This window comes from Dermacentor albipictus, chromosome 3 (genome assembly GCF_038994185.2).
Source record: "Dermacentor albipictus isolate Rhodes 1998 colony chromosome 3, USDA_Dalb.pri_finalv2, whole genome shotgun sequence".
Taxonomy (NCBI): domain Eukaryota; kingdom Metazoa; phylum Arthropoda; class Arachnida; order Ixodida; family Ixodidae; genus Dermacentor; species Dermacentor albipictus.
This window is the reverse complement of record NC_091823.1, coordinates 10,338,174-10,360,911: the sequence shown is the minus strand read 5'-3', so window position 1 is coordinate 10,360,911 and position 22,738 is coordinate 10,338,174. Positions and strand designations below refer to the sequence as shown.

The 22,738-nt window shown below is 43.7% G+C and overlaps 1 long non-coding RNA gene across 1 annotated transcript; it reads right to left on the bottom strand.

Moving 5' to 3' along the window:
* Positions 1 to 11,515: 11,515 nt before the first annotated feature.
* On the bottom strand, positions 11,516 to 22,379 carry LOC135919540 (uncharacterized). Its single transcript, XR_010569995.1, has 3 exons — positions 22,322 to 22,379; positions 19,883 to 20,108; positions 11,516 to 11,919 (listed from the first exon to the last, which is right to left on the bottom strand). It is a non-coding gene; the product is annotated as an uncharacterized lncRNA (long non-coding RNA).
* Between the last annotated feature and the right edge of the window lie 359 nt (positions 22,380 to 22,738).

The following is a 22,738-nucleotide window of genomic DNA, read 5'->3' as shown; positions in this document are numbered from 1 at the left end:
TTTTCCGTGATCATTTATATTTACGTCTAACGGATTCAATAATGATTGCGATACAATGACTTGTGGCGTGTGAAACCGTGGCCATCTGACTCCAAAAAATTGGACTCGTTGTTTGATGAAGATCGAATGAGACCTTCTTAGTGGGGATTCATAGAGCCTTATAAACGCTTGAACGGTGAGTATTTTAAATCTCATTTCAAGGGAAGGTAATCGTGCTTCCTTGTAGAGTACAGCGTTGGCTACAAACTTTGGAAGCCCCAGACATAAGCGAAGCGCTTCCCGTTCTAGCAAAACTAGTGGGCGTAGCTTGTAAGCCGCGGCGCCGGAGAATAATACACAACCTAACTCTAGTATAGGTCGAATGTACATGCGGTAAATCATTATGAGTGTGTCTCTGCGCATGCCCCATCGATAATTACTTATCCTTCGTAATATCCCCATTGCACGAGAAGCTTTTGAAGTTATATGTTCAATATGCGGATGCCAATCAAGATTACAATTATAAATAATTCCAAGGTACTTGACCTTTTCCACTTGTGGGATAGTGGAGTGACGGTATGAAAGGGATATAGTAACTGGGTCTCGTAGGGGAAAGACAAGAACGGCACTCTTATTTACATTAAGGGACAAGCGAATACTGTCCAGCCATGCTTCTAGCTCGCATAAGTATTTCTGCAAGCATTCGTACAGTGACTGAATATCACTTGCTGATGCAAAAAACGCTATATCATCAGCATAAACGTACGTGCTTACATTTTGATGATGAGGAATGGAGCTGAGTAGGATGTTAAACAGCAGCGGGGACAAAACTGCCCCTTGAGGAACCCCGCGTGTTTGTCTGAATTTTCCCGATGAAATTCCGCTTTGTGCACAGTAAAACTCCCTGCCCTGCAAGAACTCTGCAGTCCACGTCACGAAGTAGTCTGGCAATCCAATATCCTGCATCCTTTTTATTAATAAAGGGTATTCCACACTATCGTATGCTTTAGAAATGTCTAACGTGACTAGGGCAGCATATTGTTTTTGGTAACGAGCCAACTGAATTCGGCTTTCTAAGTCGATATGTGCGCACCAAATGGACATCCCTGGTCGAAAGCCAATTTGGCAGGGGCTCAATAATTCTCTTGTGGTTACAAACTGAACCATACGTGCGTTTAATAACCTTTCTATTAATTTTACGAAATTTGATGTTAGAGAAATAGGCCGAATATTGTCTAGGACAAACCCTTTGGTTTGGTCTTTCAGCAGAGGAATCACCTTCGCAATTCTCCACACAGGAGGGAACCATGCATATTTTACTGAGTAATTTATGGTATCTAACAAGCCGTTAGGAGCGACTTCAAAGAGAAGTTTAATCATCCTGGTAGTGACTCCATCGTGACCTGGGGCTGCAACTGGTAAACAGGAAACGGCTTGGGACAATTCTGACATGGAAAACTCTTCGAAATCTTCTGAAGTGCCCTGCGCGTAAGGAGAGAAGGGAAGAGAGGTAGCGAAGCGGGTCTCTAACCCTTGCGCGATAACATTTAGAGAGTCAGCTTTCTCACTTGTGGTTAAAACTACCGACTCCCAGTTGAAGGGGCGTGGAATCATTTTTTGGGATCTTAAAAACCGAAATAATGCACGCTTATTATTTGCTTTCGAAAGGAATTCAAAATGTCGGACATTGTAAGCGTCTTTTGCCTTACCTACCGTTCTTTTAAATGTTCCAGCAATAAATTTATAGTTTTTCCAGTTTTTCGGAGATTGGTTATGCATGAGTTGTTTCCATGCAGCCTTGCGTCGCTTGTAGTCCCGCGAGCAATCGTCATTCCACCAATTTGTAGAAGTAGTGTTTTTACATGCCTTTAACTGGAACTCTGATCTTTTGCGCGAAGTATCAATGATGGAGCAAATATCCTCGGCTTGCAATGGAGAATTTTCCATTGATTTGAAAGTAGTCCGCAGGCAATTTTTAAATGTACGGTAATCCACAAAAGAGTGGATGCGAGCCTGCACGGTGGACTGCGGAACTACCACTTCAAACACAACAGGCAAATGATCGCTTGTAGTCCCGACATTCACCGTTTCCCATGCGGATGTGGGAATACCTGGACCTGAAAATGTAAGATCCAGCACAGATATGAACTGTCCGCGAAGAAACGTAACTGATCCCGAATTTTGACACGAAAAGTTATTTGTGATTGCCCAGTCCCATAGACGCTTTCCGCACGAGTCTGTCCTGGATCCCCATGATGCATGATGAGAGTTGAAGTCACCTGCCAAAATTATATCTTTACCGCATTTCGCCATAACCGAGTCTAGTGGGTGTGTATCCTGCACACCCGAAGGAAAGTATATATTGACTAATGAAAAAGGCCTACTGCCAGGGAGAGTAATTTCTACTGCTAGAATTTCACATTCTGGAGACATCAGCTGGAATGATATATTTGCCCTGTGGCAAAACTTGCTTGAGACCATAATTAACAGTCCCCCACCTCTAGATGGGCGATCTAGGCGGAAGGACCTAAAATTGCGCAGAGAAAATTGTTTTTCAGGGGATAACCAGGTTTCTTGCAGTAAAATTACATCTGGAGAAATTTGAGACGATAGAACGTTTAAATCTGTAGAAGCAGCGAATACTGATCTGCAGTTCCACTGCAATACCCTCATCTACCTTCCAGTGATGAGAGCACCGCAGAGGCCACAGCCTCCTCCAATATGTTACCCTTCGGGTTGACTTCAGGGAGGATTTTCTTGGATTTACTAACTGAGTGGGAAGTGGTAGCCTCAAGGGGAGAACACCTCCTTTTATGTGCCCTCACGTCAATTTCCATGTTTGAAGTATCTGGATGATCAGGGTTGTCTGGGCTATTAGTTGCCTTGGTTGAGGTACCTGCGGCAGACCTGACTTGCTCTATATGGGTTGCGGACGCAATTGCTCCATTTTCCTGAGAGTGGGTTAAACAAGCATTCATGTCAGAGCATGATGGCATGGCAGGAACACTCGGTAATAATTTTTCTAACTTTGAGGTAACCAGTCCATTGAAGCATTCTGTGACGCTTTCTACTATGCGCTCCATAATTTTAGCCATAGACTTTTCAATAGCTTGTGCGATTACCTCTGACAGGCTTCCATCAACGACAGCTTGGGTTCGTGCTGTCACACTCGCATAACCATGGGCTCTTTCTTTTACCGCCGCAATTGCCTCTTGACGTGAGCAGCGCCTTTTGTCCATAACCTCCATTATTTGGACTTCTTGAGTTCTCGCAGGGCAGTTTGAGCAATCAGCTTTGTGGTCTCCACCACAGAGGCAGCAAGAGTCCGACTCGGCCGAGCAATTACTAGCGGAATGGCTCCCGCCGCAGACGCAACAACGAAGGCTGGATTTGCAACCACCCATGCTGTGACCATAGCGCCAACAATTTCGACATTGTAATGGACGCGAGGCAAGCGGGTCCACTCTGAATATTAGAGGCCAGACTTTTATCTCTGAAGGGCAAGACGTACCTGCAAACGTGGCAATTACTGACTCAGTAGGGACGCGTGTATTGTCCACCATTCTGTTGCACCGGTAAACCGCAATTACTCCAGCCGCGGAGAGCTTTTCTAGGGTCTCTGTCGGACTTAAGGAGGAGTCTACACCACGAACTATTCCCTTAGTGCAGGCAAGATGTGGGGGAATGAAGGCACTTACTTGCATCGATCCAAATGATGAGCACTTAAGTAAGTCGTACACACACGCCTGGTCTGGCGAACGGCAAACAATCCCACCTCTGCCAAACTGTCGCACATCAGTGATGTGCAAGTAGTGATGCGTTGCCGCCTGAAGTTCCGCCTGCACTGCCTTCGGGTTGTTGAGCCGGATGGCTCCTCCATGCAGAGGCACCAGCGCCACAGGAATGCTGCTCACCCCACTACGAAAGAAAGCTTCAAGAGGCATTTGATCAGGTGGTAGCGAGGCCGACCAGGGCGGAGATCGCCCTGTGCCGTCCCCTGGAGAACATTTAGACATTTGTTGGACACAAGCGGTTGGACACCGTTCCTCGTGAGCACGTGACGCGACATGTGCATCGTCCTTCTCTTCACCGGAAATTACCAAGCGAAGATGAGGTAAAAAATCAACTGCGAATTCAGTGAAGCAAAAGGCGCTAATTTGCATGAGAAATTGACGGCGCGTCCTTCTTTTACTTATATTTATACAAGTACCTGCAGTGCCAGAAGTGCATTATTTCAAGGGGGACATTTGTAGCGAAAATCAAAACATAAGCAAAACTTGAGCTGATTCAAAAAGCAGAAACAACAAGGTACAACCTAAACATAACAAAAATACAAAGCACCGAAAAAGCATAGCAGTAGGTTCACAGGCGCATTATAGAAAAGGGAACGTTCGTTTATCGCACGAAGCACAATATGTGCTTAGACAGGTTAGACGATAAAAATGACTGAAACTCAGAGCGCGTTTTACATTGAACGATACTCCGGTGCGTTGAAGAAAGCGGGAAAAATGATTTGCGGGAAACATCAATGGGAATGCATGTTTCAAAAACTTTAAACTCATGGTGACATCGCACAGAAATGAAGTGGAGCGGAAAAATGTGCAAGTTCTTGTTTATTCCTGTGAGACCAGAGTAAATTAGAAAAAGAAACTAATTTCGTTGCTAAGCGGCGTTATGCTAGTGTTTGCCAGCCAAGGTTTTTTTTTAAATTAACGTAATACTGCCGTGGAAGCTGTAATTTCCAGAAATAAACCTGGCAACGCGGTTTTGAATGCACTTAAGGTTCTCTATACCACAGAGGTTTGAAGGTCCCAAGCTGGGCAAGCGTGCTCGAGTATTGTGGGAATATTTGTGTTGCAAAGCTCCTCTGAAAATTATGACTAATGAGGTTGAGCATTGTTGATGACTTTAAGGTGACATATTCGATATGTCTATTCCAGTTCAATTTTTCTGAAAAGTAGAACCCAAGATATCTATAAAGTTTAACCCTTTCAAGAGGCCGTCCATCAAAGTTTTATCAGGGCGGCGTTTACGTGTGAAAGACACAAGTTGACATATTGCGCTGTTTAAAGATGTGCCAAACATCGGACACCAACCATGAATTGTGTTTAAATCACTCTTCGGGCAGCTAACATCATGATCACCTTGTATATCTCTATAAATTAAGCAGTCGTCTGCATACAATCGCACTTTGCACTGAAGTCCTTGCACAATATCATTTATATAAGCTAAGAATAACAACATCCCACCTTTGGGTCACGCCAGACGTTACGGTTAGAGCAGTTGATTTAGCTCCTTCGATCAGGACATGCTGCGTTGGCCCAGTCGAATAATTTCTTATCCAATAGACTATAGCAGGATCAATGCGGAGACATGATAATTTATGTAACAGCAAGGCATTAGGAACAGTACCAAAGGCCTTTCGGAAGTCCAAAAATACGCAGTCTACGTGGTAACCCAAGTCGAAAGAGTAAAAAAGAGCATGGCAGAATTCTACCAATTGAGTCGTGCATGACAAGCCAGGCCTGAATCTATGTTGGGATTTGTAAATAAACTATTGCTTTGCTTCATCACAGCAATGTAGATAATGTGTTCAATTATTTTGCAGCACACGCGTTAGAGAGATGGACCTGCAGTTCTGTACCGTATTTTTGAGACCCCTTTTATGAATGGGCACTACATCAGCTATTTTCCATGGTGCTGCAATTCAACAACTGTATAATGATTTATTAAACAAAACATTTAAGAAATAAGCAGTTTCTTGAGAGCCTGCTTTGATGACCTGGGATGCGATACCGTCAGGACCTCCAGCATACTCCAGCATACTCCAGCGTACTCCAGCATACAAGAGGTGATAGACGACGTTAATGCGATTAGCACTATTTCTTATGATGAGCGTCTATAGGGTGCGGCAAAAGTTTTCGCACTCAAATAAAAACACGCAATAAATATGGTTGAGATGCACTCTAACAAAACCACTTTGTTAATTTAATGTGTTATACTCTATAGACAAAAATAAAAATCTACTTTTCCGAAAGTCCACATTTTGCGCGAATACCAGTCTAGAGTCGCGTTGGAAATGTATCAATGGTGGCACGGATTCAGTCTTGTTTAATTCACTCCAAGCTTTTTGTAATGCCCAACTAAGAGCAGCCAGATTGCGTTGAGGAGTATAGCATAATGTGCTCTTTAACACATTCAAGCTTATTTATATCTGGGATGTTTGGGGGCAATTCTGACGCGGAAGTCAAATCAGGGAATTGTGTGTGTGTGTGTGTGTGTGTGTGTGTGTGTGTGTGTGTGTGTGTGTGTGTGTGTGTGTGTGTGTGTGTGTGTGTGCGTGCGTGCGGTGCGTGCGTGCGTGCGTGTGTGTGTGTTTGTGTGTGTGTTTGTGTGTGTGTGTGTGTGAAGGGGGTTTGTCTTGTGAGCTGTCTAGAGTACCATGTTACCACTACGATTATTATTATTATTATTATTGTTGTTGTTGTTGTTGTTGTTGTTGTTGTTGTTGTTGTTGTTCTTGTTGTTGTTGTTGTTGTTGTTGTTGTTGTTGTTGTTGTTGTTGTTGTCGTTGTTGTTGTTGTTGTTGTTGTCGTCGTTGTTGTTGTTGGAATCATCACTACGACCAGATTAAATGTGTCGAAGCCAGCACGACACGCAATTCAAAATTTAAAATATTTATGGGGCTTCATGCGCTCTCACTCTTCTAAAGAGAACGACAATGATGTATGCCTTCTTGATGAAAATGGTGATGTCTCGAACACTGCTGATGCCTTTCCAGAACATTTATGTTCTGTATATGATGTAACAGATGCTTCAAGTAACCTCCTTCTCAGTCTGGCACGTTGTGTACGTTGTGTGCACGTTGTGCACGTTGTGCACCCTTTCTTGTGGTGCTGATGGTATTCCTACCGCAATGCTTAACCCTTTCAAACGCTATCTACACAGTTGTATACAGAAAAATAGTGCATCAACAGCAAAAGCACTGATGAAAGTAATGATATTGGAAGTGTGTTGCGTGAATCTTGAAACACTTATTATTAGAACTGTGCTGCAATTTTGAATAACGTGCAGAATGTTTTAGCAAAATGAGTGGGAAGGTGGATGGTTGGGTGTTTTTACTCTGTGTCGGTATGTGGTATGTAGCGGATTCCCTTCTTTAATTGTTTTTCGCAGTGTCATGCACCAGGCATAATTTTCAAGTGGCTGGATAAGTGCTTTTCAAGATTTTCGAAACATGAAATCATTTATGTTCTCCTATTTGATGTTCTTGTAGCGAGTTTTCGCATGGAGCCGAAATTCTGTAAACTTGATAAAAGTCACTAACTTGAAAATTCTTAATAGTTTCTGTAGCGGTACACTTTCTATGATTCTGAGGATGCAAGGGATGTGGCGAAAGCAACTTTTCACTCAACGGGATAAAGTGGTGCCTAAAATGCTAAGACGTATAGAAGCATACTTGTTTCCTGTTCTCACAAGCATCTTCAATAGTTCTCTAAAGTCTGGTACATTTTCTAGCACTTTCAAGGTAGCATGGACATTGTCCATACACAAATCGGGTGCTGAACATGCAGTTACTAACTGCCGGCTCATATCTATCCTCTGCAGTGCGTCAAAAGTATTTGAATCGGTATTGCATACCTTGCTTTCTGTTAGTGCTAAGAACGCTTTAATAAATGAACAGCATGGCTTTGTGTGCCGACGACTTAAATCTATTTGAGACTATCAACAGTGTTCACCGCTGCATCAACCTCCAAAAAAACATTTTTTTCGCTCTCAAACTGGTGCAAAAACAATACGGTACTCTTAAACGCGTCCAATACTGCAGTGGCATTAAGTTATATGCGGAAAACACACTACGTGCAATTTTCATACACCCTTCGGGATGCTCCACTGCCCAGGGTCAATGAAATGAAAGACCTTGTTGTGTACTTCGACAAAATGCTAAGCTTCTCTCCACCCAGATAACCACACAACATGCCCTTCACGGTCTTGGAATTACATGCCGTATACTGTATGATTTCCACTCACCTGTTCTGTTTCCGAAATTGTATTCTGCTGTGTGCCTTCCACTACTACAGCATGCCCCTGTAGATGAGGGTGCAGCGTGCAAATCTAATTCCGACCTCATCGAACGCGCCCAGAATAAATTGATATCTTCAAGGGCCACTTTTGCTATTCTGGCGACCATAGTTGAGCCTTCTCAAATATACCTCAACTTGCCCCTCCAGACTCAAGACTTCATAAATCATACATTTTGTTCCTGTATAAGGTGGTCCATGGCATTATACATTCCGCAAAGCTTCTTGATCATATGCATTTGTTCGTGCCGCAACATTATACCAGGCAGCATTCCGCATTCTTTGCCTGGCCTTGTTGGATTAAAGACTGTGCTATATATGGCTGGACTCCAAAAAAACATGTAATAAGAATTGTGCCTCTATTGATATACTTCAGAGTTCATTTCCTCTGTTTTGTGTATCTGTAGAAAATCATCTGTGAGTAACTCTCTTTTACCCTTCCTCGTTTTTTTCCCTATTTGTTTCTCTATCTCGCATTGTTTTGTCTACCACATTCATGTTTTCTGAATATTTTGGCTCACATATTGCTTTTTAAGTGCACCAGTACGAAGGCTCTCCAAATATTCCTGGGCACTATAATAAACATTTGATTGATTTATTGGTATTGTAGTATACAATCATGCTTTTTAAGTATGTACTAGTATATTATTTTAGTGCAGTAGGTTTTGTGCAATTAAAGAAAAGCATGAATTAAGAAAGCGCAATAAAATGCTATGTGCCTGATCATATGCATTGTCCTTTAATTTCTTCTAAGTTTTAATAATGCTTAGCTACTGTATCCAGTGTTGTGCAATAAAATAACATAACACCGCAATTATTGTGTGCCTCACAGAACAAATTGAAAGTCTTTCTCGGTGAAAACATCATAGTAGGCTGAAAACAAGAAACTGGTATTTTTACTGGTATTTTCTTATTGTGGCGACTTGAAAGGCATAAATTGTCAGAATAACCTGTTTATATATATATATATATATATATATATATATATATATATATATATATATATATAACCAGTTACAATAGAACATAGGCTTTACACACTGAAACTTTTTCTAGCAATATACTCAATGTCAAGGCCTCCCGATGCAGTGTTGTTGCATCAAAACAACCTAGAATAATAAATGAGGTGCTTCGTGGGAAAGATTTGCCAGAAGCAAGAATCGAGAGAAGAAAAGCAGCGAATTAAGCAAATTTTAGCTATTCTAGGTGTTTTTTACGGGTGCTACAGGTGTTTCAATTCTTTTGTCAAAATTTCTCAGAACCCACATTTTCACGTTTCTTTCATGCGCCAACAAGCATAACTATATCGACACGGATACTTTTTTTATCTGTATCCAGTGGCCGCATTCCACCGGATAACAAATGTTAAACGTTGTCGCTCGGCGCAGGAGGCGCCTGCACGTATCAGAAGTTTCGCGAATGTTATCGATGGTTCTGTCGTTTATTGGTTACCGACCAACCTTGTACAATCTGATTGCACACGCGACACGAATTGTTTAGTAGTTTCTGGAAGGCCTGCGGGCACCAGCGAATACGCTGGAACTTTCGACGGCTGATATGTGAAAGCCGACGCGCTTGACCCGCCGATGAGGTTTTCGACGGTCGCCGACACTGCTCGCCGCTATCGTTGCGAATGAGTGTCGCTTTTGCTGGGCACAAGTTCGCCTAATAAAAAGTTAAATTTGTAGCTCCCAGTTTTGACTCTGCACCATTTTTCCCTGTCACCACTACGTGACAATATTTCCAACACAGATTTTTTTCAGTTATACATTGCACGCCTAATTCTTACATAGTTGGCTGTGCAATGAGCTACCAAAAATTAAATCCTACGACAGCTTTTGATACGATGTGGCATGGTCGTGCACGTGTTTGCAAAGCTATCTTGAAGAATGACGATGCGCGAGCGCTGATGTCGAAAATTTGTGCCCTATTGCTACTTGAAATTGGTAAAAAACTTGCGGCAGGCGTACGTTCATTACTCAAATGGGTTTTTTATATCTAAAAGAACATACAGATCATTAACTTATTGTTTCAAGCTCAGTTTACAGCAGGCTGTGCTAGGCAGGACTTGGGACGGTTCAAGACAAAATAGTCCAGCAACGGTGCGCCGCAGCCGAGGAGCGAGCGTCGGCGCGCGTCGGAGCTTCTGTGCAGTGGTTGCGTGTGCCCTTTTCCTCCAACCGACGCGTTCGCTTGTCGGCGCGTGCCGAAGCGTGCCGACGCGTGTCAGTGGTCGGGTGTTAAGACATGAACGTTATGACTCCCATGCTGCGAGAACAAGGGACCAAATTTTGTAAGCCGGTCCACTAGTGAACATTATGCCGCCGAAGTCTAATATCGGGCCGAACATACATACAATAAATCGTTATGGGAACATAAGTGCGCGCTCCAGTGCGACTGTCGTTGAGTCTGCCTCTTGTCGGTATAGACAATTAAAGTTTGGACGGGAACGATTTGAGGGAAAACTAGGATCGTTCCTTTGCTGACATTAAGAAAGAGGTATAGCGCCATCAAGCCCCATTTCAAGCCTACTCACGTTAAGACTGCGTAGTTTGGTACAGTGCATGTTGTCGACTGATGCAGCGAGAAATGCGACGTCATCGGCGTGTAACTACATATGCTCATCCTGCTGAAAAGAAGCAGTACTTAGTAACAGATTAAACAACAATGGTGAAATGACTTAAGTTGTGTTGAGACATCCTGCTTGTTTATATTTTAACGAAGACAATCCACATCGAGAGCAATAAGATGTCGTGCAGCTTAAAAATGCATAAACCCACGCGACAAAATAATGTGTCAGACGTGCATACTGAAGTGCATTTATTACAATGTTCTACACTCTCATAAGCTTTAGTGATAGCAAATGTGACTAAGGCGGCATATTAGTTTGCGATATCGAGGAAGCTGTAGTGTATTCGGCTTTCCAGGTCAATATGGGCGCGCCAGATGAAGCACCCACATGTGATTTGGCAAGGGCTCAAAACTACGTTGACTCACAACCAATTATCTACATAGCCATGTAAGAGTCTTTCCATGGGTTTTGTTAGATTACATGAGACACATATTGGCTTAATAGTCGCGCCAGCTGACCCCACAGAGTGCGCTATATAATGGCTGATTAGGTATGTACTGTAACTCGTAAAAAATTATCGACTCACTTTTTCTTCATTGTTTAAAACAGGGGACACATTGGAATTGGGAAGTCGCTCAGTGCTCAAGGCATTTAGCAGAAATCCCGAGAATACCACTACTCTCTACATGTTAGCCCTTAAGCCTACGACGAAATAAAGCGATGTTTCACAGCGCAGCACTTAAGGGAAGCTTTTTGAGAAAGTAGTGGAATACCAACCTCCTGTTAGCCTCACATTTTCAAATAAATGTCTCCGAACTGGGGCTCATCCCAAGGTATCCACACCAGATGAGCTTTCCGTGAACATGGAATAGTTTCAATACTCAGGTTGCAAAATTTTCATTAAATGAATTAACGAGAAGGATAGTGAATCCCAGCTAACTGAGCAGGTGTGATTATTGCACGATTTCTCATGACCGCCGACACGAATAATATGTAATCGAAAAGATTATCTCTTTGGGTATAAGTTGAGCTCTTACACTTTCTTTTTCTTTTTGAGAATTGCCGTGCGTAGCTGTCCAAGATGAGTAGGTTCTCGCAAGGAAGAAAAGTAAAAACCAATACACAAATAGGGAGTGCCACTAAGCTTCACCATTGCGCCAAGTTCGCGAAAGTTTCCAGCACACCACTCTCTGTTGTGCGCCTGGAGGTGGCAGCAACGTAGCCGGGTTTCGGCGTCGACGTCACCTGGTCTGATTCATACACCGTGGCCTGTCGTTCATACACGTCCTGCGCGCAAACGGCAAGGATAATAGCGGTAATGTATAAAAGCATGCGCAGAGATTCAAGTATAGCTAGCGGCTTTGCTAAGCACTCGTTCATGACGGAAAGGCCATGGTTGTGGGGAGGTGTGTGTGTGTGTGTGTGTGTGTGTGTGTGTGTGTGTGTGTGTGTGTGTGTGTGTGTGTGTGCGCGTGCGTGTGTGTGCGCGCGTGCGTGTGTGTTTGTGCGTGCGTGCGTGCGCGTGCGTGTGTGCGTGTGTGTGTGTGTGTGCGTGTGTGTGTGTGTGTGTGTGTGTGTGTGTGTGTGTGTGTGTGTGTGTGTGTGTGTGTGTGTGTGTGTGTGTGTGTGTGTGTGTGTGTGTGTGTGTGTGTGTGTGTGTGTGTGTGTGTGTGTGTGTGTGTGTGTGTGTTCCGGGACGCGCAGTTGAGGCGCGTTCCTTCTGCCGTGACCAAAAGCAGGTGTCCATCACTATTGCCAACCGACTGTACGTTTCACCCTGCGCACTAGTTTCATGGTAAAGTAGTCAAATACAATACTGTATATAGGTCAGAAGAAAGTTAAGAATCATAACGGGGCACTGACATCATCGAACGAGGCCGTAAAATACCCGAAACAAACAACTTTTCTAAATTTTATGTGACCTATGTCTTACGTACGTTTGTTAATTAAGTAGTCATTTATACCTAAATGAAATCTCAAAAAACCGGTGCTATGGCACCTGAGATAACGTTTTGAAGATTGTAGATCACGAAAAAAAAAACAGTTTTTAGTGTGGTAAAAAAGACAGGGCTCCATAGTTAACTTTTAGCACTTTATATTCCTAAAATTGCGCTGTCTTGCACAGCTATAACGAACACGAATTCACAACGAAAGCGAGAACGTCACTAAGTGTCTGTTCATTACATTTCCTTCCGATGCAATCCAATGTGCCGTTCTTCGACGCCCATGTTTACGCAATTCTTACCACTCGCTGTTATAAGGCCTACTTCCTTACGAGGGCGATGTTGAAGTTCTCAGCTCCAAATCTATTACGCTGTTTTGTTTTGACATCAGTCATACTAGAGAATATCATTTCAGTTTCTATGTTAGAGTGTAACAAAAATAATATGAGTTGGGCCTGTCTCGGGGATATTCTTGAATTGTTACGTGCCAACGTATGTTTTTATCTGGGGCGTTCTCGTGGCTGGTAAAGTAAGAAGGGAGAGTTTGTCAATCCTCTTCTATTATCGGGCTCAGGCAGCAAGTTAGCAAAAAAGAAAGCAAATTAGCATAACGCATGTGAAGTGTGGGCAGCTCTAGCAGCTCCACTCTAGCCTCCACACTGAGAGCAGTCGCTTGCGCTATTAACTTGACCTCCAGAAAAACGGGCCTCACATTTTACTTCAATGAATTGCCTTGCTCAGCTAAGCAACACTTGCCTACTTTTCTCCTAAACAGACATCTAACGGCAGTGAAACTCGTGGGTCTATGGCGCTGATGCCACTCATTTCTATTGCACTGGGTTGGACAAAGATCGGCAACAGGGTCCTAGGAAGGCGTTCGTTTTCTGTTTGCAGCAGTGCTATGATATTCTGACGGTGCTAGAAAGTTTACTTAGCTTGTTGAATACGTTCAGAACATAACTCATGGAGCTTAAATAAGCCTCGGTGACACAGTTCATGTCATTTAGGGTCTTATCGGCCACGATAACACGATCACTAATGGCTACTTCGTGGGTGGTAAATCTCAGCGTATGTCATTCTTCTAATACACGCTCCATGCCTCTGTGGAAGACGAGCCATGGTGTCTCACAAGGATGCGGAATTTTTCTTTTCTCCGTTTGGAGATATTCCTGAAAAGTGGCCAGCTGAGCTTTTCACTTGCGGCCATGGCCGAAGTAATCGGCAGAATCATGCAGGATATTTTCAGAGTACCTCGGTAACCGCATTGCAGCTTTGCTCACAGTGATGTGGGCTGAGTAGCGCACGCAGCATATATGACCAAAAAATCTCGATCTGCCTTCGCCTACGATTTCTGCATCAAAAATTTATTTGGGCCTGCCTGGGCGTGCACTTGGAATGCTACCAGCAAGGCCAACGATGTCTTTGAAAGGGACGGTCCTCTGAGTGATGCAGTTTTCAAGTACTGATGCAAGCGCCTACCCGCCGTGGTTGCTCAGTGGCTATGGTGTTGGGCTGCTGAACACGAGGTCGCAGGATCGAATCTCGGCCACGGCGGCCGCATTTCGATGGGGGCGAAATGCGAAAACACCCGTGTACTTAGATTTAGGTGCACGTTAAAGAACCCCAGGTAGTCACAATTTCCGGAGTCCTCCACTACGGCGTGCCTCATAATCAGAAAGTGGTTTTGGCACGTAAAACCCCATAATTTAATTTTTTTTAATGCAAGTGCCTCGGCGGGACTACTAATGGGGTCCAAGGGAACCCCTCCTAAGAGTTGAGTCATGACGTCTCGTTTTATGATTGAAAAGTACCGCACAACACAGCAGATGGGCCTAGTGCTGAAAGTGTCGGCACTTTCACCGACAAAAATTGAGGACTTCTATTTTCGCAGAATTGCTGCAAGCATAGTGTTTCGGTCTTCACCAATAAATTTCACAGCGAATGCGGTACTACGACTAGAACCGGCTCAAAAACGTTATCTGCCTGTTTTCGCGTTTTCAGGCAGAACTAAATAACTCAAAAAATCTACATTTTTAGGAAATGTTGAGATTGCTAGGGCAAATGTGCAGGCAAATTTTGAATTTCCCATGTCAATTAGGGATGATATGAAAGTTGTTAAACCCTCGTCTATCATCTCATAGAAGGGTTATAAAATATGACTAAAACGTTTCTATGTTCTGTGCATGAGCGGACCATAAGCGGCAAAGAGTTCATATCTTGAGGAAATATGGGACGTGTCTATACGTTACGGGATCCGCAAGTTTGAAGTATCTATAGTAACAATGTGCTTTAAACATGTTTGCTAAATACCCGCCTTCTCGCAAATTTTATACTTAGTACACAGCATGTTGTTGCTTGAAAGAGCATATGATTGGGCATGTTGGTCTTCGTGCCCTGTGCTATAAGTTTGTGCACTAAAAGAGTTGTTACTACGTAGCTTCTTTTTCGCAGCATTCTTAGTGAACTATGCAAAGAACGTTGCTTATATTTTGTTGAAGTAGAAAGCATGTCGTGCGCAAAGAACAATGATTATTTCATTTCGGTGGCTTAATTACAGTTTTTACAGAAAGTTGCTTATTCAAGCGTTCCACAGTGTCATAGCTCCGCTACTCGCTCTATATCCCAAGGTACTAAGACAACTGCATAAGACACAAAGTTCAAGTTCCGTGAAGTTAGTTGCGATGCGAAGTGCAATCTATGATGGAACTGCTGTTTTCCAAAATTAAAGAGAAGCGTTACAAGAATTTACTTAACCCTCATTTTTTCTTTACTCTTCTGTCATACCAGTTTTGCAGTTGGTTTCTCCGGTGTCTTCGGTAAACTATTGAAGGAAACGTACTTATATTTTGTGAAAGTAAGGAGAATGTTATGTCTCATGTGTACGGAAAGTTCAAAATATCTGGGTTGATTGTGACGTTTGCAATAAATTGCGTATGAAAGTGCTACGGAGCATTATGAATGTATTTTACGAGCGGCGAAACACCTAGACCGCTGCCCTGAAATAAGTACAAACGCAACTGAGATCAAATATAGCAAAGATATAGGAAATACATTGCCCCCTGCAGTTATTATGCGAAGTTAAATACTAGTGGTTTGAATACAACATGTTATAAAGAAGGTTCTTTAACATGTGCTCGAAAATTTTACGTGAAATGTTTACGCTATTTCCCAATGTTCCTGGGGAACCTTATGTTACACAAAGTTTTCATTCGGCGAAAATATGGGGCACGTTATGAGTATTGCGTACGTAAAATTCAGTGTTCGGGTTGATTACGTCCTCTGCATTAAATTGCATAATCAAGTGCTTTTACGAGCGAGCGGTGTAAAATTTTTCAAGCAGCCGTTGCCTAAACACAAGCGCCCCCAAGATCAAACTTAGCAAAAATAGGAGGAATACTATCCCTTTCAGGCGCCACTTGCAATTGTGCATAGAAAAAATTCTTTTTATATATAAACATTCTTTTTGGGACCTAATAAACAGAAAACCATCGAATTCTTCAAAGTTATTATGAAACTTTATTATTTCCAACATCGTACACAATTGTGTACACAGCGCCTCGGTGGCCCCAAAATTCACTTGGGGAATGCGAGGAAGCAATTGCTCTCTTTCGTCAGGCACAGTTGCACGGCGCATTTCATGCAGAAAATCCGGGTGCCTCATGTGCACTTCTCGAGCTTGCACCTAATTCGCACGTTCTGGTCGCGTGATTCGGACCAATGGTCAAAGGAGTCGTAGTGCGCGTCGGTGCAAGGACGCGATATTCTTGCTTTTTTGCCATATCTTTGGTTGTGGTGCTTGGATCTCTGCAAGAGAAGGCCTTCCACGCTTTTTCTCGGGTAGTACCGATTTAATTAATGCTTCGGCAGCTTGCGAGCAAGCGAAAATTCATCAAATATAGGAGTTTAGCTCCAGGCAGCGTTTGATTGTCACGGTGGTAGTCCAGCCAAGAATTGCAGATACCCAGGTTCACAAAAGGAAAAAAACACTCTGTGTCTACTTCTTCAGCCTGCGTTTCCCCTGCAGCAGCGTCTTCCTCTTCTGTGAGGTTGGTGAACGCAGCTGCAACGCAGGCGTCGGTCGCTTCGCACGTGGCTTCTTCTTCGTCACTTTCCCCAACGTCTGAAACATTTATCACCAATGAGCTCCAAAAACCTTTCAGCTGTCTTTTGGGTTTTCTTATACTTGTTTGCATTGTAGAAAGAACGACGAATGACCAAAAAACCTGGAAAGAAAATCAAAGCAACTCTCAGCGTTCTTCATTTCTGCAGCGACCACGGCGCTTTGTACACAATCGTGTACACATGCGCGTGCGAGCGTTAGCGTTCGGTCATCTCCTCAGAAAGGATAAAATTATCACTCCTCGGCACTTCATATGATGCACAAGCGCGTCTAATTTTTTTTCGCTTGCCACAATAAAAAAAAGTGGCTCTAAAAAAAATAAGAACTTGACTCACCGCTCTTTGCTGCTCCGGCGTCCGCCGTTTCTTGTTTTGATATGAATGTCTTCGCCGAAATGCGACAGATGGTGCCCAAAATGCACATGGTTGTCAGTTTAAAGTTTGAGAATGTGCTAAAGCCAACCTAATAGAAAATTGCGCGCCCTAAACACGAAAAAAACACCAGAAGTACAATGTACACAATTGTGTACAAGGCGCCTTAAAGGGCTATTGAAGATATGCGAGCGAAGTTGAATGCACGTGAATAAAAATACAGCTTTTACAAAGCATTTCTGACAACTGTGTTTCCAAATGTCACGCTGCTGTTATTAACTATGTTTCCTAATGCCCGGAAATGACTCTGCGTTACACAATTTTCAACTTTAACAGGAATTAGGGGCATAATAAGTGCAATGTGTCGCGAAGTTTCAACGTTACTGGCTTAATTAGGAAGGTTACAAAAGATCATGTACCCTCATTTTTACAGTATATTCATGCAATTCTGACCCGCTCTCCTCTGTGAACTAAACAAGCCAGCTTGTTTCTGTTTGGTGAACGTAGGGGCCAGGCAATGGGTGATGCGTAAGCAAAGTTCAACGCGGGGGGGTTTATTGCGGCTTTTGAAATAAATCACGTAATCAAGCGCTCCGGAGGGTTACTATTGTTTTACGGGCACGCAGAGTTTAGCCCGCTTCCCTGGCAGAACGAATGCCACCGAGATTTAATTTAGTGAAAATGGAGGGAAGGAAATCCTGGTGCGAAATTAAATGCGAGTGAAATAAACGACGACTTTGCTCAAATTTAAGCAAGTCTTCGAAAGTGTCGTGCTTCCGACATCAGCTATGCTTCCCAATAACCCGAGACAACTCTATTGCATACGAACTTTATGTTTACTGGAAAACGGGAGTCATGTGCAGTGCGGTGTGTGACGAAGCTTCGACGTTATTGGCAAGATTAGAATCCCTGCAAAGAATTACAAAACTCTCCTTTTTTGCACTTATTTTTCCGTTATACTAGGTTTGTGGTAGGTTTTCCCGATGTCCTCGATTAATTACAAAAGGCACATTCTATATTATTCGTTTAAACGAAGAGATAGGTTATGTGCAATGTGCAAATAAAGTTCAAGTGTGCACAAATTACAAGCCTTAGAAGTAAAGTACGTTTGCAGGCTATCCGGATCGTTATAAATGTGTCTTAGGAACAACGCAGAACTTAACATGCTGCCCTGGGGAAGCTGTGAACCCCAACAGGATCACACGTCGGAAAAAATAGAGAGAATAATATCGCCAATATTCTCGTAAAGCAAAATGCGTGTGAATGAATTACTGCATTTGCAAAAAATTATTTACCAAGTGCCCGAAGACGTTATATCCTGGCAAGGTCTCAAACGGACCAATCACATAGGGCGAAGTTTCAAAGTATGCGATTTAATTACCGGCAACTGAAATTTTTATTGCAACAGCTCGAGAGAAACAGCACCCCCCCCCCTCCCTCCTTCTTGTAAAAACTTCCTGTAGAAGTTCTCTCACATGATCGATTGCTGATTATGCCGAACATAATTTGCAGCAGGGTTATTACCATACGGCTGGCAACACCATTACGAAATGAACTACATTTTGTTGAGAAATTTTAGCACGACCTAAGCAGTCAAAATGCTGAAAATATTCTACAGTAGAATAACTACCCTGCTGTAGCCAACATGACACTCTTTTCAAAAAAGGAGGTCGTTGTAATTACGGCCTGTTGTCACACTATTTGCTACTTTGGTATACCTACAGTTCGCAACGATAGAGTTAGTAAATGGGCGGACTAATCAACGTAGTCGCTGCTACTAATGGGTCTCAGCTACTAATTCCGAACGTAGTTGGCGAAGCCGAATTCAATGTTCCCGTTCTATGACGCAGGTATCGTACCCACTCTAGAATACGCCACAGCTTGTCCAATATATGCAGTGGAGGCGAGAATATTTGTGTCAGGTGGTACTAACTGCATTTGAATTGGGAGCTGAGACCCATTAGGTAATAGTGGGTACAACTTGTTTACTTGGTATTGTTGCTATCTCTGTCGTTACCACATACAGTTACACTAAGGTAGCAAATGGTGTGACACTAGGTGGCAAATATTACGACCTTTTCTTTAAGAGTGTGGTACGCATCCGCCGCGACGAGGGTGGCGTCATCACTTGCGCAACCAATCAACGAGGCGTCGCGCCCTACGGCTCTCCTATAGGAGGTGTTGCCTCTCCACCTCAACCCTTCCTTCCGCAGTCCTCCTGCCTACCACACCTTCTCTCCACATTCGCTTCTCCTCTTCAGTACGTGTCATCACAGACCAACCACCACAGCACAGAACTAAGTATGGACAGCTGGGCTAGTTGCGCTGGAACTATGCTTGATGTGCGCTGGATGTGCGCTGGAACTATGTTTCACAGCACAGAACACCTACTGACCGCAGCGTTAAAACTCATCCCACTCCGCGAAGAAACTTCCGTAATACGTATTCGTCTGTTACGTTCGGACTTACGTAGGATTCTTCCGGCGAGTGATACCGGGGTGGCTTGCGCGCCCAACCTGGGGCCTCGCTATAGCACTAAACCTTGCAAAGGGGAAAGAGCTTGAGTGACTACTGATGCCATCCAGCTACAAAGCTTGCTCCCTCGGCACCGTTACGTTTAGGAGCGTATAGTGCGCGTGCCGAACTGCGTGTACAACACGGATCTGCCGCTTTGATACAACGGCGTAGAAAGTAAGCACAGAAAGGGCGTGATGACAAGGGTTCGGCCAGACGACGCCAACGACTACTGTCACCGAAAGCGCGTAGTGACGTTACCATTTCGTCCGGACAAAGAAACAATAGCGACAGGCACGTACTTCCAGCGTCCGACTGGAGAGCCCCTGTTCCTTGCAGTTCCTCTTCTTTTGAGCATACACGAAAATGGCGAAGGAAAAGATGAACATGATGGCAACCATGATGACGACGTACGCGACCAGCGTGCTTGAGAGTCCGTGGGTTCGGACATCGTTAGGTTCGTCCTTGTTGTAGTACTGCATGGCGCACCCTGACCGCTACCTCAGCGTGCAGCCCCTGCAGCGTGAACTACGCAAATGAAATGCGGGGTCAGTACGCCAGACGCAAAGCACTGCAGCGTATAAGGCACAGCACGTGCCAACCAGAGTGTTTTCGCTCGGCGTACACTGGGCGCCGACGCCCACCGGAATACGGGACCACGTGTCCGAGAAAAGCAGCGCAAGCAGCTACGTCATGCGCTGCTGTGATCAACCATAACCCGCTATAAACGTCCCTGCGTTGCCCCTCTTTTCCCTTCAATATAAGAAGGCGTGCACAAATACCGACGCGATACTTGTGTCTCTGCGAACGTGGTTACGTCAGGGGATAAGCGGAACACAGTCAGTAATTCCAATAAATGGCGCTCTCTGGTTACTCAGGGTGATTAACGCATGCTACGCATACTGCGCATACTATGCCTCGGTGGCTAACACGTGCTAATACTGTCTGCCTCTAAATAAGCAGTTGAGCTCATAAGCATGGACATCTCCGGCCGCTTGTTGCGGCTTCTTATTGGCGACTTGATATTGTTGGGGCTTGTTATCGATCCAGGTTTACTGTTCTTGTTTAGTTTTTTTATATATAAAACTGTCAATGTTATACATTTCCAACTATGCGAGTGTTTTTCCCTAGCCAAGCTTTGCAACAGGACCTGAATTTCGCAACAATTTAAGTGGGTAAGAGCGCATATTCAGCCATGATCAAGCGTTCGGATAAGTCAACATATATCTTGTTAGTCTTACGTAACCCCCGTGGATATTCTTGGGTGTCGTCTATCTTTCTTTTCCTCCTGTTTCAACTCGCCTTGGCCGCGAGAGAGTTCAAGTGTCCACCGACATATGAGAGAAAAGACGGGGAATGCGGGAGATGGAAATTCAAGACGATAAGCAAAACATGAACAAGGTGAATGCAGGAGCCAACGTTTCGACAAGTGGACTTGTCTCCTTCAAGGCCTTGAAGAAGACAAGTACACTTGTCGAAACGTTGGCTCCTGCATTCACCTTGTTCACGTTTTGCTCATCACCGGCATATGAGACAGTTACGAAAACAGCGGCCTATCTTCCTCCTTGTCTGAAGAGCAATAAAACAGAAACGACCCACTAATTGAATTCAACATAAAAAAAAGTCCAATTCGTATTCGAAACTTCGAATATTCGTGAACCTCGGCCTTCGTCAGGCGTTGTGAAATCTCGAGCTCGCTTTAAATCAATCTAGCTTTTTCTTCCCTTCTTTTTCGCGACATTGTTGGCGAGCAGATTGGGCTGAATAGACACACTGCAAAAATAATATTATTTGAATACATATACTTTGCATGCATCTTGTATTTATATTAATAAATTTGCCTGCATGTTTTAGATCTTTGTGCAGATAAAGGTATACGTTATGTCTACAGGGTGTCCCAACTGTCATACATTAACATATAAAAATACGCAAATGCAACGTAGCTAGACAGAACCAAGGTAATATTGTTTGCCGTCACTTAGAGACACTCAGATTATGTTTTTGCATTCTGACTAATTACATAATGAGTCTTAATTATTTAATCAACTTCTCAAGTATTATAATTAGGTCAAAAGTGTCAGTGATAAAATTGTACGGCAGCTCGAAAAACTACCCATGCAGCTTTCCGTTGCTAAATACGCGCTACAAAAACGTGTTTTTCCGAGCGTGAAACAAGCCCGCGAATCTAAGCAAAATTGCCGTGTGACTAGCCGCTCGAGGTACTTTGCTTGTATTCGCGGGCTTCTTTCACAATCAGAAAAACACTTTTATTTAGCACGTATTGAGCAACAGAAAGCTGTGGCTTCTTGTCTGTTGCCCCGTCATCTCTACGTTGTGTGAACGCGAAATAAAGTTCAAATATAAGACGGAGACGGGAGCGCTGACAGACACGACGTGAGGAGAACCCTTTTGGTACGGAATATGCATGGGTTGGTCGTAGTGCTATTGCGATTTAGCAGGATATATTAAATATAAAGGAGAGGGCGAGGGGTGGATGGGATACTTGGCGGTTCTAAGCGACGCGTCGCTCCAAGTGAGTGGCTTTGTGATCGGAGAAAAAGCAGTTCTTGTAATCCGTCTAATGGGAGCCTCTGGTACACTTCCCACTTCCAAGCGTTTAGGAATTCACAAAGCCTTCTGTATCACCTAAAAACACGCGTTACGAATCGGTTAACGGAAAGATAATAAAATGAACCGACTAATAACGTCAAACTATTTATCCTTCCAAAATTCGTACTTACGATGGGAAGGTAACAAGGCTTGCTTGCGTGCTTGCTCCGTATATCATGACACGTACCCACTACGGCGGATTCGCCAAGAAGCCGGTGGTTAAACGGATGGGGAGGAGAAAAACTTGAGAAAAAAAACTGACTCGCCATCCCGGCCTTGCGAAAGTGGGTGCCCAGCGAAGCTGTTGAAAACCACCACTACAACTGCCGATGTGGGGTATGCGACGCTTTATTGTTTTAGATTAATGATAGTAAAGGTAATTTAGAGCGATGGTAGTCATGGGAGTAATGGGAGTGAGTTTTGTAAATACCCTTTCTTTTTTTTCCTCTGCCCCTCGTACTCATGCTGTTCCTCGGGAATCTTATGTGTTGCCTACCCTATGCGTTGCGCAAGCTGCCGTGGCGACGGCAGCTTGCCCAACAGTAATA